The sequence below is a fragment of the Eublepharis macularius genome, chromosome 10 (genome assembly GCF_028583425.1).
Source record: "Eublepharis macularius isolate TG4126 chromosome 10, MPM_Emac_v1.0, whole genome shotgun sequence".
In the NCBI taxonomy this organism is placed as follows: domain Eukaryota; kingdom Metazoa; phylum Chordata; class Lepidosauria; order Squamata; family Eublepharidae; genus Eublepharis; species Eublepharis macularius.
Window position 1 is genome coordinate 7,443,603 of NC_072799.1, and position 18,209 is coordinate 7,461,811.

The window sequence follows — 18,209 nt, forward strand, 5'->3', positions numbered from 1 at the left end:
GTGACCTCCAAAGAAGACCAGGGTTGCAGAGGCAGGCAATGGCAAACCACCTCTGTTGCATTGAAAACCCCAGCAGGGTTCACCATAAGTCAGCCATGACTTGACAGCACTTTCTTCCACCACCGAATCAGGATGCATTTGACATATAAATGGTGTACGTTATATGTATCAGTATTGTACATCTTGAAAATATGAATTGTGCATGATGCATGCATGATATGATCTCAAACTAGCAGCAAATCATGAAGAACCCAGAAGCTATTGAAATGTCAAACTTCTTTACAGGAATATGAAGACTCTAGTAAAGATTCTAGAAAGCCTAAAGGGAGGCTGCTGCTAAATAACATATAAAGTGCAGTGTAGTGGTTAGAGTGTTGGACTTGTCAGATCTGTGGCTAAATAATAGTTGTAATCCAGACTACCTTCTGCAATCAGACAAGAGTCCGTTGTTTCCAAAAGATTTACTGAAAAAGGCAACCATTATAGTCCACTGGCCAAGATACAATATCTTGGCTGGTACACGTGTATTGTTACGAATGATAGGCATAGAACAAGGTACAGCGTATCAAACCCCAGCAGGCCCCAACCTCCCCCCATAGTTCTCAAAACAATCCGCTTGAGGCTGAGAAAGTGAAACTTTCCCAAGGCTGGAAAAGCTGTAGCCAAAACATTCCTCTTCTGTGAGATAGCTGTTAGGGAACGTCTTGGCACCTGTAAATGAAGCACTCAGAATACTAAAGGAATTAAAATGGAGTCTCTTTGGTTATAACATAGAAGAAAGCATTCTGAACCTGACAGGACTAGAATCTGGGAGATCCAGGTTCGAATCCCCGCTCTGTCATGAAAGCTCCCTGGGTGACCTCGGGCCGCTCTCTTGTGCATACTCCCAATCATATGCAGCCAGATTATCTGGCCACTTCTAGTGTTATTTATGTTTGGTTTCCATTTTTCTTCTGCTACTACCAAAAATGCAAGTGAACGTAAATCAGCTTCAATAAAAGCAAGTCTTATCTGTTGCAATACACTGGTTTTAAGAGAGTTTCACAGCACGTGATTGGATGCTTTCCCGGCTTTGCAACTTTGCTACATCAACTAGCAAATACCCTCAATCATTTCCTGATTTGTCCAGGCATTTTATTGAGTTTCCTTTCTTGGTTGTTGAGCTCTTTTCATTTTCTTCTATGTTTAGCTGCCTCTTCTATATTTTCATTGCTTTTCTTTCTTTCTTTCTTTCTTTCTTTCTTTCTTTCTTCCTTCCTTCCTTCCTTTCACCACTTTTTGACCTTCACAGATCCCTGTGAACAGCTAAAATATGGAATCCAAAAGCACAAAGAATAAAATGCCACCAAGATGGAAGAAAAAAAGAACCAACCCTGTCAATATATAAAACAACAAGCAAAACATAGCCAGCAGGTACAGTTTGCAATCAATGTAGCTCAAAGGCCATCCTGAATTTAAAAGAATCTTCAGCATTCCCCGGAAAGCCTAGAGTATTTGTTTCAAGAAAAAACACTAGATCGCTATTGATCTGATTGAACTCCAAGAAGGCTTCATTCAGACGTCACAGCAAACTCTAATTAAACAAAGGTTTCATCAGCATTGCACACAAATGGAGCTTGTTCACTGTGCTCAAGCGCTAGGGTTGCCAACTGCAGCTTGGGGAATTCCTGGGGATTTGGGGGCAGTGTCTGGGAAAGAGCAGAGTTTGCAGAGGGGTAGGACCCCAACAGGGTATAATGGCAGAGAATCCACCCTTCAAAGCTGCCATTTTTTCAAGGGGAACCAATCTCCATAACCTGGAGCTACAATTCTAGGAGAACTCCAGGCCCCTCTTGAAGGGACTCTATCAAGCACCCCCCTCACTTCTTTCACCTCCCATCTCTTCTCAGGCATAGAACTTGATCAGACACTTGCTGCTTTGAACAAGCTCCAGTTCTCCATAACATCCAAAGTAGGCACTTTGGCAAACTGGACTTTGTTTCACCCCAAAAAACAGTGATTCTAAACATCTAAAATAGCTTGGAAGGGAAACAAAGTCCCATTTGCTGAGTCTTCTCTAGGTCATCCTAGAGAAGAACCATGCAGGTTCCAAGATTCCTTTCCAAGAGGTTCCAAGATTCCATGCAGGTTCCAAGATTCCATGCAGGTTCCAAGATTCCTTTCTGCTTTAGGATTGCCAGGTGAGTGTAGAGTTGCCTGGCAACTGGCAGGAGACTGACTTGTTGGGGGAGGCCTTCACTGGTGACTTAATGGCATTGCTGGCAAAGTGATGCTGTCACGTCTGGCAAAACTGGTGTCACCAGTGACAATCTGTCATTCAGGCAAAACTCTATGGTTTAACTGTAGAGTTTTGACAAAATGCGAAAGCGTCTCTGCCACCATGATGATGCCACTTCTGGTTTTACCAGAAGAGATGTCATCGCATCAGAAACCAGCAATCACCTCTCTTTGCTGGTCATTATTAGACAGGGGCGTGAACAGAAAAAAAATGAACACGGTGTTCATTGTTCGTTGCCATCCACGAACAACGAACATTGACGAACATGACCAGTTCATGAACATGTTCATTGTTTGTTGTTCATGGGGGCCAGCAGGCTCTCCTCCAGCCATCAAGATCCCTACCACACCACTCCCAGAAACCCTACCTGAGCAGGCAGCCGGAAAAGTACCAGTAATAAATAATAGCTTGGACCAGAGCCTGGCAGCAGCCCTGGAACTTGAAGGGGTAGATCCCTATCCCACCACACACAAAGAAAATTCAAGCTCCAGTGCACTCTCCCTGTCTCTCTCTCAAAATGCCAACAGCAACTGTCTTTCCCTCACTGTCTGCAAAACCAGAGCTGAGAGGCCCCCTCCCCCCTGCTCTTTGCTTTGTTGTAACAAATTTGGAGCTCCACACTTGAAAGGAAGACCTGCCTATCAAGCTAAATTGGGCTCAGATTGGGGTTTCCAGGGAAACAGCAGGAGTTCCGACAGAGTTCAGACAATCCCTGCCTAAGTTGCCAAGGGAATTGATTGCAGGTGCCAGACTGTCTGACTTGACGGACAGCAACAAATGAGGCTTGCAATGACCACCTATTTGTTTAGAATGGGGCCTCACGAATGGCTGATTGGGCTGTTGGTTGCTTTTTTTAGTTCGTATTGCTGTTCATGCCCATCTCTAGTCATTATTAGGAAAGGGGCTGAAAATAAACCAGCCAATATTATAGTGCCCCAGTATAGATCTATAGTCAGCCTTATTTGGAATTCTGTGTGCAGTACTGGTCACCGTATCTCAAAAAGGACATTGCAGAGCTGGAAAAGGTACAGAAGAGGGCAACTAAAATGATTAGGAGGTCAGGACACCTTTCTTATGAAAAAAGGTTGAAGAGTCTGGGACTTTTCTGGGTAGAAAAGAGCCGATTAAGGGAGGACATGATAGAGGTTTCCCAAAATTATGCATGGGATAGAGAGAGTGGAAAGAAAGAACTCCCCCCCCCCGCTCCCAAATACTAGAACTTGAGGGCATCCGATGAAGCTGATGGGCCGTAGATTCAGAACAGACAAAAGGAAATACTTTTTGCCACGTTCTGGGCATGGAGCAGGGGTCACTGGGGCAGTCGGGGGAGGGGGGTACTCATGAATTTCCTGAACTGTGCAGGGGGTGGACTAGATGACCCTAGAGGTCCCTTGCAACCCTATGATTCTATGATTCTATGACTTAATCACACAATGAGTGATTAAGATGCGGAATTCACTGCCCAGAGGATGTAGTGATGGCCACAGGCATGGACAACATTAAAAGAGAATTAGACAGAGTCATTGAAGATAGGTCTATCAGTGGCTACTCACCATAGTTGTTGGAATAGGTGACTTGGCATGCCTTGGACACTGGGGGGTGCTGGATGTCTCTGAACATATATGTAGGTCTAGCAATCTGCCACTCTTTTGTCTAAGGTGGGAACGCCTTCTGACTCCTCCTTCTTGTCTCTATGCCTCTTGGGAGATTTCTCTCTCTTGCCTCACGGTCTTCCAAGGAGAAGGATGTAAATCCTTCATGCTCCACATGGAGCCCTTTTGTCCACAGACCCTCACCCTTCAGCCTCGCTGCCTAGTTTTCAGGCCGTGGTTTAGAATTAGGGAATGTAACTCTTTAGATTAGGATCTTTCCCTTTTACTATGAGATATTGCTATGGAAGGAATCTACTTCAATAAAACTGTAAGTTGCACCTTTCTATGATTTTTGTCAGAAGACTAATTAATGCACGTTTTTAAGGGTTTAAACGCTTCTGCCTAAACAACTCTCCTGTTACTCTGCTGTGTTACTATAAAGGTTTCAGGTAACTATAGTTTCAAACCAAGAAACCTAAATATAAAAATCTTTCCAATAATGGTGACCAAAGGGGACTTCCACTTCCAATAAATCTCTGACTACCAGTGTCAGGAGGCAACATCAGGGGAAGGTCAAAGGCTCTGTGCCATTTGTTGGTCCTCCACAGTAACTGGTTGGCCACTATGTGAGACAGGATGCTGACCTAGATGGCCCATTCATCTGATTCTGTAGGGCTCTCCTTAAGTTCTATCCCATCCTCTCCATTTTTGTTCCACCAGCTGAGTGGTGGCAGGAAAGGTCAGCAGGGGCAGAAGATTTCTCACTGGCAGCGGGAATCTGGCAACCCTAAATACATGGCTAAAACACACAGGAAACATTTGGGGGCAGGGCATGGGGGGAAACCCTGACCTGGATAGCCCAGGAGAGCCTGATCTTGTCAGATCTGAGAATCTAAGCAGAGTCAGCCTTGGTTAGTAATTGGACGGGAGACCTCCAAGGAAGGCCAGGGTTGTCATGCAGATGCAGGCAATGGCAAACTAGCTTTGTTAGTCTCTTGCCATGAAAATCCCGCCAGGGGTCAGCTATGACTTGAGTCAGCTATGACTTGAGGGCATTCTCCACCACCACCATGGGGGGAAAGATTTCATGGCAATGCAGCAACATGCCTGCCAGGTTAAGACCTGAAAATGACATTGACATATTAAGTGATATCTTTCCCCACGTTTTCTCCACATCACTTCATTGAGTGCCAGCAGGAGCCTGCAGCATGGCCAGAAGTTTACCTGCTTCAAACAGGCAAGCGGTATCCCTAGTTTGCGTGCACACCTTACTTCTCCAGTCCCATCTTGCTGAGTCTTGGTCTTCAAACTTCTGTGTGCTCACCTAATAGCAATGCAGATCACCCAACTCATTCAGTGTTCTTCTGATATGCAAAAAGCCTGCCAGTTTGGTGTAGTGGTTAAGAGAACAGGACTCCAATCTGGAGAACTGGGTTTGATTCCCCACTCCTCCACTTGAAGCCAGCTGGGGGACCTTGGGCTAGTCATAGCTCTCTGGAGCTCTCTCAGTCCCACCCACCTCAAAGGGTGTTTGTTGTGGGGTAATAATAACATACTTTGTAAACCTCTCTGAGTGGGCATTAAGTTGTCCTGAAGGGTGGTATATAAATAGAATATTGTTGTTGTTGTTGTTGTTGTTATTGTTATTGTCGAAGGCTTTCACGGCCGGAGAGCGATGGTTGTTGTGGATTTTCCGGGCTGTATAGCCGTGGTCTTGGCTACAATGCCAAGACCACGGCTATACAGCCTGGAAAATCCACAACAACCATTATTGTTGTTGTTGTTGTTGTTGTTGTTGTTGTTGTTGTTGTTGTTGTTGTTGTTGTTGTTGTTATAACTTAAGAGAGCAATCCTAATACAGTCTATTCAGAATCCTATTTAGGTCTATTCAATGGGCCTTACTCACAGGAAAGTGTTATAGGATTGATCTGTTAACCTATTTCAAGCCAAGATCTGGGTTCATTCCTCCCTGGAGAGAAGTGTATGCAGATTAGGAACATTTTCTCCCTTCTGGAAAAGGATACAACCTTATCTGTCTACCTTTCCAGAAAGAAAATGTGCCAATTAATTTAAAAGTAACAAAAATAATACAAAAAACCTCTAGTCGAAGCCTGAGTCTCTTCCAACCTTTTGCCAGGAACATTGGTGGAAATGATCATTAAAAGCAATACCCTTTGTGCATTTGATTTGGTGTACATGGAGCCCTGAAGCGAAGGCAACATAAAGATGGATGAGTTTGTTAAAAAGGAAAGCTGAATTGAAGTATTGCTTGGGGAGAAAATGAATAGTCCTTTCCCATCCCTGGGAAACAGCCACAAATACGGCTTTCCTTAACGACTTGGGTCATTAGTAGCTCACAGACTGCTGGGAAATAACAACAGGAAGATAGCAGGTAGACAGAACGTCCCCAAGGACCCAATGCCACTTCCAAAAACAAGAACAAAATCCATGTGATACCTTTTATTAGGACCAAGCAAACGGACACGAAACCTTGTTTAAGCATTCGAGCTCAGCAGAATGCTTCATCAGGTTGGATGCTACAAAAGATAACGGGTTAAGATGGAGCAGATTTTTCAGGTGATAACATAATAGCCTGATCTTACTGGCCTCCTCTGTGAAACGCACGCGGGTCCATAGGTTATCTTTAGAGCTGATGTTATGTTACAGAAGCAGCAACAGCTAGTAGTGGAGTTCACTCACTGAAGATACAAAACCCAGCAAACATCCATCCAAATTTACTACTTTGATGGATCAAAGTTACTACCTTGCTGGATCAGGGGAATGCTGTAGACATAGTTTATCTCAGTTTCAGTAAGGCTTTTGATAAGGTTCCACATAATATCCTTGTTGACAAGTTGTTAAAATGTGGTTTGGATCCTATTACTGTTAGGTGGATCTGTAACTGGTTGACAGATCACACCCCAAGAGTGCTTGTTAATGGTTTCTCATCCTCTTGGAGAAGAGTGACAAGTGGAGTGCCTCAAGGATTGGTTCTGGGACCTGTTTTGTTCAACATTTTAATGAATTATTTTAATGGAAGAATAGAAGGAATGCTTATTAAATTTGCAGATGATACTAAACTGGGGAGCGTAGCAAATACGGTAGAAGACAGAGTCAGGATACAAGATGATCTTGACAGGCTGGAAAACTGGGCTAAAACAAAATGAATTTCAACAGAGATAAATGTAAAGTTCTATATTTAGACAGGAAACATCAAATGAATAACTATAGGATGGGAGAGACTTCTCTCGGCAGTAGTATATGTGAAAAGGATCTAGGGGTCTTAGTAGACCATACACTGAACATGTGTCAGCAGTGTGATGTGGTAGCTAAAAAGGCAAATGCAATTTTGGGCTGTATCCACAGGAGCATAGTGTCCAGATCGCGTGAAGTGATGGTAACGCTATATTCTGCTCTGGTTAGACCTCACCTAGAATATTGTGTTCAGTTTTGGGCACCACAATTTCAGAAGAATATAGACAAGCTGGAATGTTTCCAGTAGAGAGCAACAAAGATTATGAGGGGTCTAGAGACCAAGTCCTATGAGGAAAGGTTGAAGGAGTTCGGTATGTTTAGCCTAGAGAGGAGATGACTGAGAGGTGATACGGTAACCATCTTTAAGTACTTGAAGGACTGTCATATAAAAGATGGTGTGGAGTTGTTTTCTGTTGTCCCAGAAGGTCAGAGCAGAACCCATGAGTTGAAATTAAATCAAAAGAGTTTTCAGCTGAACATTAGGAAGAACTTCCTGACAGAATGGTCCCTCAGTGGAACAGGCTTCCTCCCGAGGTGGTGGGCTCTTCTTCTTTGGAGAGTTTTAAGCAGAGGCTAGACGGCCATCTGATAGCAATGCTGATTCTGTGGACCAGGACAGATCATGAAAGGGAGGGCAGGAAGGGTTACATCAGTGCTTAGTTCTCATGGCCCCTTCTTACATGCCCAAGGTAAAGCTGATCGCCACTTTGGGGTCAGGAAGCAATTTTCCCCAGGACAATTTGACTAGGGATCCTGATGGAGTTTTGCCATCTTCTAGGCATGGATAATAATAATAATATTTGTTTTATATACTACCCTTCAACACTTAATGCCCACTCAGAGCAGTTTACAAAGTATGTTGTTATTATCCCTACAACAAACACCCTGTGAGGGGGGCGGGGCTGAGAGCTCCAGAGAGCTGTGTCTACCCCAAGGTCACCCAGCTGGCTTCAAGCAGAAGAGTGGGGAATCAAACCCGGCTCTCCAGATTAGAGTCCCACACTCTTAACCACTACACCAAACTGGCAAGGGGTCACTGGGTGTATGGGGGGGAGGTAGTTGTGAATTTCCTGCATTGTGCAGGGGGTTGGACTAGATAACCCTGGAGGTCCCTTCCAACTCTATGATTCTATGCTTCTAAATTCCTCTCAAATATTACTAGCTAACATTAGGTGCAAGTCAGAGTCCCAGCGCTCGTTCATTTGTTTGTTTGTTCGTTCATTTTCTAGGTGGACTTCTAGAAGAGACGGAATGCAGCTAGGAGATTGTGCCTATTCTTTGAGTTGGCATCACTGTATATATTGGCTAAAGTTCATCTGACGAAGAGAACTTGATTCTCGAAAGCTTATGCTACAATAAAATTGGTTAGTCTTAAAGGTGCTACTGGACTCTTTTTGATTTTGCTACTACAGACTAACACGGCTAACTCCTCTGGATCTATTTACAAAGTATGTCACTATTATCCCCACAACAACAAACACCCTGAGAGGTGGGTAGGGCTGACAGAGCTCCTAGAAGTTGTGACTGACCCAAGGTCACTCAGCTGACTTCTAGCGGAGGAGTGGGGAATCAAACTGCCTCTCCAGATTAGAGTCCTGCCGCTCTTAAGTGACTGACCCAAGGTCACCCAGCAGGCTTCAAGTGGAGGAGTGGGGAATCAAAACCAGATCTCCAGATTAGAGTCCTGCAGTCTTAACCACTACACTACACTACACTACACTACACAACTACACTACACCAAACTGGCTCTAATAGACCCAACCACGTGGGCCTATTAGAAGTTCCACAATCTCCTTGTTGTGTAGCCCCACATAGGCAACAGACACAGAAGAAGATTGACTGGGGTTTTGATGGACCCGGATCACAATGGTCAATCTAGTCCAGCACCCTACTTCACACAGTGGTAAACCACATGTACCCAAGAAGGGGAGCAAAGAGACCCAAATATTTCCTTATTGCAGCTCCCAACTTTGAGATACAGAGGGTTGCTGCCTTTTAACAGGGAGGCTTTTTTTTAGGCACTAATGTTTCTATCCTCTGAGAATTTGTCCAATCTCCATCTAAGTAACTGGTAGGCATCCCATTCCCCTGGTGAGGTTGTGGGATGCCTCCCGCTCCCATTGCTGGCTGCTGATCAAAGCAATGGTGGAAGAATTTTTTTCCAAAACACTGCAGCGTCATGTATGGCATCATGTCACTTCTGGTAAAAAAAAATCTGAAGTGATATGGGGTAGCTTTAGGAATATCCAGAAACTCTATTTTACCATAGAGTTTCCGGCAATTCCTAGAGCTACCTATGTCACTGCCTGCTTTTTACCAGAAGTGACATCATGTCGCGTCCAGCCTTGTGTCTCACCCTCATAACTCCACCCTCAGCCCTCTCACCAGTGCCACGTACTGCCCGGTAACTCTAATTACTGGCCATCGCTATACCCTGTTGCAGTGAGTTCCACATGTTAATTACCTGTTGAGTTATAAAGTACTTTCTTTTGTCTTCCTTGAATCTGTTGCCCACAAAGTTGATGGTTCATTGGGTGCTCCCAAATTCTGGAATTATTGGGTACAGTGGAAAACAACTCTGCCTGTGTCCATCACCCCATGCACATTTTATAGATGTCTATCTTGTCCCTACCTTAGTCATTTTCTTTCTCACCTGAAAAGTGTTAAATCCTTTGGCCTTTCCTCATCACAAAGGTGCTCCGGTCCTTTAATTGTTTGCATTTCTCTTTTCTGTACCTCTGCTAGCTCTAGAAAAATCTTTTTGAAGTGGGCATTCAGAATTGTACATAATAGTCCAAATGTAGCCGAACAAAAGATCTTTTGGAACTCCAACTTCTTTGGTTGTTGTGGGTTTTCCGGGCTGTATTGCCGTGGTCTTGGCATTGTAGTTCCTGACGTTTCGCCAGCGGCTGTGGCTGGCATCTTCAGAGGTGTAGCACCAAAAGACAGAGATCTCTCAGTGTCACAGTGTGGAACAGATGTAGGTCCTTTGTATCTACTCAGGAGGGGTGGGGTTGAGCTGAGTCATCCTGTAAGAGTTTCCCAGGGTGTGGAATGCTAATGGCGGGAGGCTTCACTGTATCCTGAGGAGGTTCTTTTGCATATGGATTGGTACTTGATGTGCTAATCTTCTCTGCAGGGCTATTGTCAGGGATAGAATGTTTTGTTAGCCTGGTCTTTTTCAGAACTGGCAACCATGCTCGATTCATTCTTAAGAATGAATTCATTCCCGCCATTAGCATTCCACACCCTGGGAAACTCTTACAGGATGACTCAGCTCAACCCCACCCCTCCTGAGTAGATACAAAGGACCTACATCTGTTCCACACTGTGACACTGAGAGATCTCTGTCTTTTGGTGCTACACCTCTGAAGATGCCAGCCACAGCCGCTGGCGAAACGTCAGGAACTACAATGCCAAGACCACGGCAATACAGCCCGGAAAACCCACAACAACCATTGTTCTCCGGCCGTGAAAGCCTTCGACAATACATCCAACTTCTTTGCATCTCCTTCTGGTGTGGAAGGGTGCTTCAGGCCAGATTGGATCTTGCCTTGCTTTTGTTCCCATGCTGCCACAAGGCCTCAGACCTGAAAGGGGTTTGCCTTCACCCTAGTACCTTCCCTTGTGCAGCCACTGTCTGACTATGAGTCTCTCTACATGAAGCATCTTACACGAGAACGCTCAAGTGTAGAGAGACTAAATGTTAGCTGGGGAGCATAATTTAAAAGGACAGAGCTAAAGGCTCTGTCAATTTCACCACTCCTCAGAGGGTTTGTTAATTTCAGCTTTGCCTCCCCAAAGGGGAGGTAAAATTGACAGAGCCTTGGAGAAGGCGAAGATGAAATTAGCAAACCCTCTGAGGAGCCATCTCAGCTGACTCTGTCTTTTTAAACTACCCTCCTGTAGAGAGGTGAAATCGATAGAGTCAAAGGCTCTGTCTTTTTAAGCTATGCTTCCCGGCTAACATTGCATCTCCCTACACTTGAGTGTTCTCATATAAGATGTCTCATGTAGAGAGACTCACTGCGTTCATATTTTCGTTGAGTGATTCATCCCCTCTTCTGTGGTCAGTCACCCCCAGTTCAGATGTCATCAGCCTGTATTTAATTTAGGGTTTTTCATCCCAGCATGCATCACTTTCTATTTACTAATACTGAATCTAATTTATGTAGTCACCCAGTATGGAGAGATCTTTTTAGAGTGATTCACTTTGGATCATCTTGAATAATTTGCCCATTCGCAATGACTGCATATAAACACATGAAGCTGCTTTGGATAGAATCAGACCATTCATGCCTAGAGTTCAATACGGTCTGCCCTTGACTGGCACCAGCTCTCTAGAGTCATAGGCAAAGAAAGGTCTTTCCTAGCGCTGCTACTTGAAAATATTTTAATGAGAGTTAAGGTTTAGGGATTAAAATGCATGCAAAGTGTGTGCAGTGCCATTAAGCCGGGCCTGCTCCCCTCTACATTAAAATATTTAAAGCAGTTAATATTCAACAGCCCACCACTTTTAGGATTTTAAAAGCTGATATCCCTCAGGCATAAGCTGTCAGAGCAGTTCCAATTGGTATTTTTTTAAAAAAAAAAACTAATTACATCCATGTTTCCCACAAATCGGTTATCTAATCAAATGGTGTTTACGCGGTGTAGGATGCATATAAAAATATAAACAGCTATTCACCAGCTGAAAATCCCATTAGTGCACAAAGAAAAGAACAGGCAAACAAACGGAGCCAAACTGAATGCTTCTGCGAGTTTCCTCCGAACGTATTTTGACTCTCCTAGTTGGGAAATAATGAATGTTTACGACACCCTCCTTCAGTTCAGGTCTATGAAACTCCCAGTGCGTGGCTGGAGACTGTTTTAGTTCCCAACAATTCGTGGGATGACAAAGCTTCCGAGTGCTGGCAAGGGTATAGATACTGAGTGCAATTCAAAGGCAAGAGTGGCCGAGCCAGTTCCTGGGCCTAACCTCACCTGCTTTACTTCCTAATATTTAGCAAATATACTTGACATTTGCATGGTTCATTTGTTGTTCAAAGCATTTCACATATGTGATAGGGATGAAGAAGAACATAATATTAGAATTCTACCGAGGTTCTCCAGTCTGCAAATATCTTCACCCTGTACCTTCTTTGGCACTTTTCCTAAAAACCTGGTCAGAGGATTTCTTTACACTAGATCTTTCCAGACATTTTTAAAAATCTATCGAAATGCGTTCTACATACTATGTCATTCCCTTCACTAAGGGGATAGTTCGGTAAATAGTTTAGTGTAAAAGGGCTTGGGGGGGGTTCTCTATTGAGAGTTGCCTCTCTATGGCAAATAAGATAGTCCGTTGGAAATTAATTTCCGGGTGCCAGCGGACATCGCTTATGTCATGCAACCAGAGTCTCTCTCCTCCCAACTCAGAATGAATGTTTCATCTCCGTGGCTCTTCTTTCTTTCTTTCTTTCTTTCTTTCTTTCTTTCTTTCTTTCTTTCTTTCTTTCTTTCTTTCTTTCTTTCTTTCTTTCTTTCTTTCTTTCTTTCTTTCAATAAATCAACTGATTTTCATTCTAGAAAACAATTCAATTAGTAGCCCAGCAATTGATTTAACAATTTCCATATACAAACCGAGGGGAAAAGATTTCATGAGATAGTCAATCAATTTTTAAGAATTTTTAAATTATGCAAAGTGATAAGTGCAAGGACAATAGTTATTAAACAATTAATACAATATCATGAAATTCAACTAGTATTCAACTGGTAAAGACAAAGTACATATGATAAAGAGTCCAACTGGTGAAGATCACACCATTAATAATATTTCATTTTTCCATTAACAGATTCAGTGGCATAGACCATCAGATTGTCTAGAAGAACTAGAGCTGAACATTCCTTCAAACATACAGCCAACGGGTTTTTGCTGGCAGATTTCCAGTTCCCATTTCGTACCCTTACTTCCTCACAGTCCTGTGATCTTCACCAGTTGGACTCTTTATCATATGTACTTTGTCTTTACCTGTTGAATACTAGTTGAATTTCATGATATTGTATTGTTTAATAACTATTGTCCTTGCACTTTGCACTTTGCATAATTTAAAAATTCTTAAAAATTGATTGACTATTTCATGAAATCTTTTTTCCCCAGTTTTTATATGGAAATTGTCTAATCTGTCCGGGTGATCTCTCCTTGTAGTTATCCATCCAGCAATTGATTTAGACTATGTTTTGTAACCTTCTTTTTTGACATCACTGAGAGGCAGTGTGGTGTAATGATTAGAGCGTTCAACTAAGACCTGGGAGACCCAGATTCAAATCCCTGCTCTGCCATGGAAGTTCACTGCCTTGGGCCAGTTACACACACACAACCTAACTTACCTCACGGACTGTGAGGATAAAATGAAGGGCAGGAGAACGATACAAACAGCTTTGAGTTCCCATTGGAAAGAAAGGCAAGATATAAATGAAGTAAATAAATAAAATCAATCATCTTAGAGGAACTTTATTTCTCAGGCAGGCTCTAAACATCATCAATAGGCTCCCTTTTGTTTCTTCAAGCCTGTCATATTCCATTGCCCTTACGTCCTCCCTGGGCCCACCCTGGTCTCGCTGATTCGGCATGTGCAAAATGCTCTGTAATTGGAACTCAGTTCCCCTATGTGTGGGGTCTAATTCAGATCAGAATCATGGCATGTGGAGAAAGGGGGCTTAATCCTTCCACCTGTGCCATTTTCCTGACCGGGGCCGTTTCCAGACGGCTTACCTGCCTCCGGAACGTCGTGCCATGTTGTGGGGAAAACACAAAACATAGCGTTTTCTTGTGCGAGTTTTATGCGACGTCACACAACATTGCGCAAAACTCGCACGAGAAAACGCGATATTTCGCGTTTTCCCCGCAACATGGCGCAACGTTCCGGAGGCAGGTAAGCCGTCTGGAAACGGCCCGGATATGGAGCCAGGATTTGCCTTATTGGAGAAATATATATGTAGCCCATAAGTCCATGTAAGTTTCCCCAGTGGAGCAAATAACAGACGCCCAGGGGCCATTACAGATTGAAGAATGTTTAAAGGAAAAGACTTAATCCTTCCTCCCTCTCCCTGTCTGCTGTGTTCCCAATATGAATTTGGCTCCATGCCTGGGAACAAAGTTCCTAACACCTAACAAAATTCCTAATGTGTCCTAACATAAGCTCCAGGACATGTCTGGTTAACTAGATGTAGGGAAGAACCAGTGGCGCAGAGGGCAATCTAAACTCTCCTCTGTCTGGAGACCAGGGGGCGGGGCCACCGACCATGTGACCATTTTCAAGAGGTGCCGGAACTCCGTTCCACTGCATTCTGCTGAAAAAAAGCCCTGCCCATCACAAATCTTGTTAGTCTTATAGATGCTACTGGACTCTTCCTCTTTTCGAGAAATTAAAAAGAAATTCTTCTTTTGAAAGAAAAAAGTGAGTAGGTACAGTCAACAGCTATATCTTAAAAAATGAATTTGGGAAAAAGAAATTACACTCCTCGTAATGATGCTAAATGGCTAGGTCCTGAGGGAGTCCTGGACTCCGGAGCACTCTAGAAGAACAGTAGATGTTCGAAAGAGCCATGAAAGCTGCTGGTTAAATTACCAAGATCATGCGAGCCCATAAATTATAGAAATAATTTTTGTAACTGTTGGGGCTGACCCTGAAGTTCTGGGATAAAAGCCAAGGGGAGGATGGGGAAAAACTCCCTAGTCGAGAGAACATCCTTCAATTCTAGACAAAGCTAACATTGTTAGAGGTTATCATAATGCATTGCCAGTTTCTATTGCTTAATTTCAGCATTCCACCACCAAATTAACGTGCGCTGGTAATTAGCATAAAATGTAGGCGATTAAAATGACGTGCTGTTAATTAATCTAATGGTTTAAAATGATGACTAGTTTTCAATATTTGGCTCATCTCTCAACCCCATATTTGCTTATTGGTCAAATACCCAATTAGACTGAGTCGCTTTGTGTGACTGAACTGACGTCGACCTGAAATAGACATTAACACAGACATTTCCGAGCCACTGTAGCATCGTGTCTAGGAGACTGAGGCGTGATTCATATCTTACCTCTGCCTGAACTCATTTGGCAGCCTCTGGCAAGATGAGCACCCTCTGCTCCAACAGTCCTATCTGCAGCATGGGGAGGGAGTGATAATAATACTGACCTATCTCTCCAGATTACTATAAGGATTACGGAGATGGTTACATGAAATGCTTTGAACCCTCTTAAGTGTTCAGATGTAATGCTAAGTATTAGTATGTCTTACAGAGTAGAGTTTTGACCTTTGGAAATCCTATATGGATTGAGAACTGCACACATTTCTCCCACCGTGATTCAGGGCATATTTCTCTTTCCCATCACTCCCGATAGCTAGTTACTGTGTATAGCAATTATACACATAAGCTTAAAAGCATTGGCTCCCTGTCTCTCCATGAATTTCCATTTTGATTGGGAATCCAAGCCTTAAGGTCTGTTCATAGATATATGCTTATAACATACTTGATAATGTGGCAGTGTTGTGTAATGGTTAGAGGGCTGCTCTGAGATCTAAGACACCAGCATTCAATTCTTCTCCTCAGCCATGAAGCTCTCTGGGTGACCTTGGGTCAGTCACATTTTCAACCTAAGTAATCTCACAAGGTTGCCATAGGGATGAAAATAAGAAGAGAAAGCCATGTATATTGTATTGAGATCTTTGCACGAAAGGAAGCCTAAAAACGCATACATAGATGTGATCATTGAGTATCAAGTAATAATATTGTATGTATGAATTGGCCATCACAGATCAATAGAGGTGAGTGGATTTCTCTGAATGTATCCGTTTATGGCTTACTCTTTACAGTAATTCAGTCCTTAATTCTGGAAAATTTCTAAAACACTTTCTAGAATCAGAGCATGTAAAGTTCACTCCTGTTTTCATAACTTTCTGTAGGTTTGTAATCTTGTCCGTTTGATGAAAATGTCAACTCAGTGTGTGACAGCAGTGGAAAAGGAAAACTGTACACTGGGTGTGATTAGGAAAGGAATTGAAAATAAAATGGCCAATATTATAATGCTCCATCTGGAGTACTATGATTGCCATATCTCAAAAAGGTAGAAAATGTACTGAAGAAGGTAACCAAGATGACCAAAGGAAAGAAACACCTTTCAAGTAGTTGTGAGCGCGAATTGGCCGTGTTTGGTAGCAAGATCAGCTGTGGTGTGTTATCAGAGATGGTGTTCCTAATGGTTTGTAGTCCATCTTTGTGGGGGATGTTGATGTATAAGGACTCAGCCAGTTTGGTGTGGTGGTTAAGAGCGCAGGACGCTAATCTGGAGAGCTGGGTTTGATTCCCTACTCTTCCACTTGAAGCCAGCTGGGTGACCTTGGGCTAGTCACAGCTCTCTGGAGCTCTCTCAGCCCCACCCACCTCACAAGGTGTTTTGTTATGGGGATAATAATAACATACTTTGTAAACCACTCTGAGTGGGCATTAAGTTGTCCTGAAAGGCGGTATATAAATCAAATGTTGTTGTTGTTGTTGTTATGGTGGCCAAAATAGATTGTCAACAGATTGTACTTTTCTCACGAAGTTTGTGGAGTCTCACACAATGGGGTTATTTACGGCACAGGGTCTGAGAAGGGAGTCCATGTATTCAGGCAACTGAACAACTACTCACCCACAAGTACTTTAGATTTGGTAAAGATTTATTCCTTTGGATCAACAGCACAACGATGGGAACTTACACGGCACTGCAATATGCTAACATTTTCATTGCTGACTTGGAACAGTGCTCGCTCAGCTTCCACCTGCTAGAGCTCCTACTGTACTTGAGATTTATTGATGGCACATGAGAAAGGAGCACTGGAGGAATTTCACCAGACATTCAGCAGCTTCCACCCCACCATCAACCTGACCATGAATTAATCCACACAGGAAGTACATTTTCTAGACACCACTCTACAAATACATGACGGATGCTCAAGAACCACCTTATACTGGAGACCTACCAATCGGAAAACATATATATACCTCAAGTCACCATCTTAAACACACCAAACATTCCATTGTCTACAGCCAAACTCTACGTTACAGCCACATCCGTTCCAGCCCCTCCAATAGAAATTCTCACCTGCAAGATCTACAATAGACGTTTTTGGAACTACAGTACCCAACTGATGTAGTAAGGAAACAGATCAACAAAGCCAGAATGATACCAACAAGATATGCCCCAAAGAAACAACAACAGAATGCCACTGGTGGTCCCATTCAGCTCTCAGCTCAAACCAGTTCAACACATCATCAATGGCTTGCAACCTATGCCGGACGGTGATACTCTTCTCTCACAAGCATTGGGAAGCAAACGTTTTATTGCTCACAGACAGCCCTCTAGTCTGAAACAACTTCTCACAGTAATGTACTTCATAACACAGACATGGACTCTGGGACCACGGCCTGCACTAAACCAAGATGCCAACTCTTTCCCCAAATTCACTCCAAAACACAATCACTGGACCTAACAACACTGATTGTACCATCTCGGGTTCATTCACTAGTTCATCTTCCAATGTTATATATGCTATCAAGTGTCAGCTATGCGCTTCCACTCTCCACATTGGACAGACAGGTCAGTTCCTACGCAAAAGAATAAATGAACATAAATCTGACATTAGAAATTATGTATTTATGTATTTATTTATTTTGATTTCTATTCTGCCCTCCCCACTAAGGGCTCAGGGCGGATTACAGCATATTAAAACACATTAAAGTTAATTTATACAGTTAAAACCATCATAGATTAATATAATATAATATAATATAATATAATATAATATAATATAATATAATATAATATAATATAATATAATATAATATAATATAATATAATATAATATTCAGATGGCAGCAATCAATAGCAGCAGACACAACTCGACATGGTAAAATTATTCAAAAACCAGGACATTCCATTGTTCACTAAAAGTAGCTGTCCTCAGACAAAGAAGTTTCCAGAGTAGATTGCTGAATTTGAATTCATTCACAAGTTCAGAACAATGGAATTCCCCGGAGCTGAGCAGAGATATAGCATT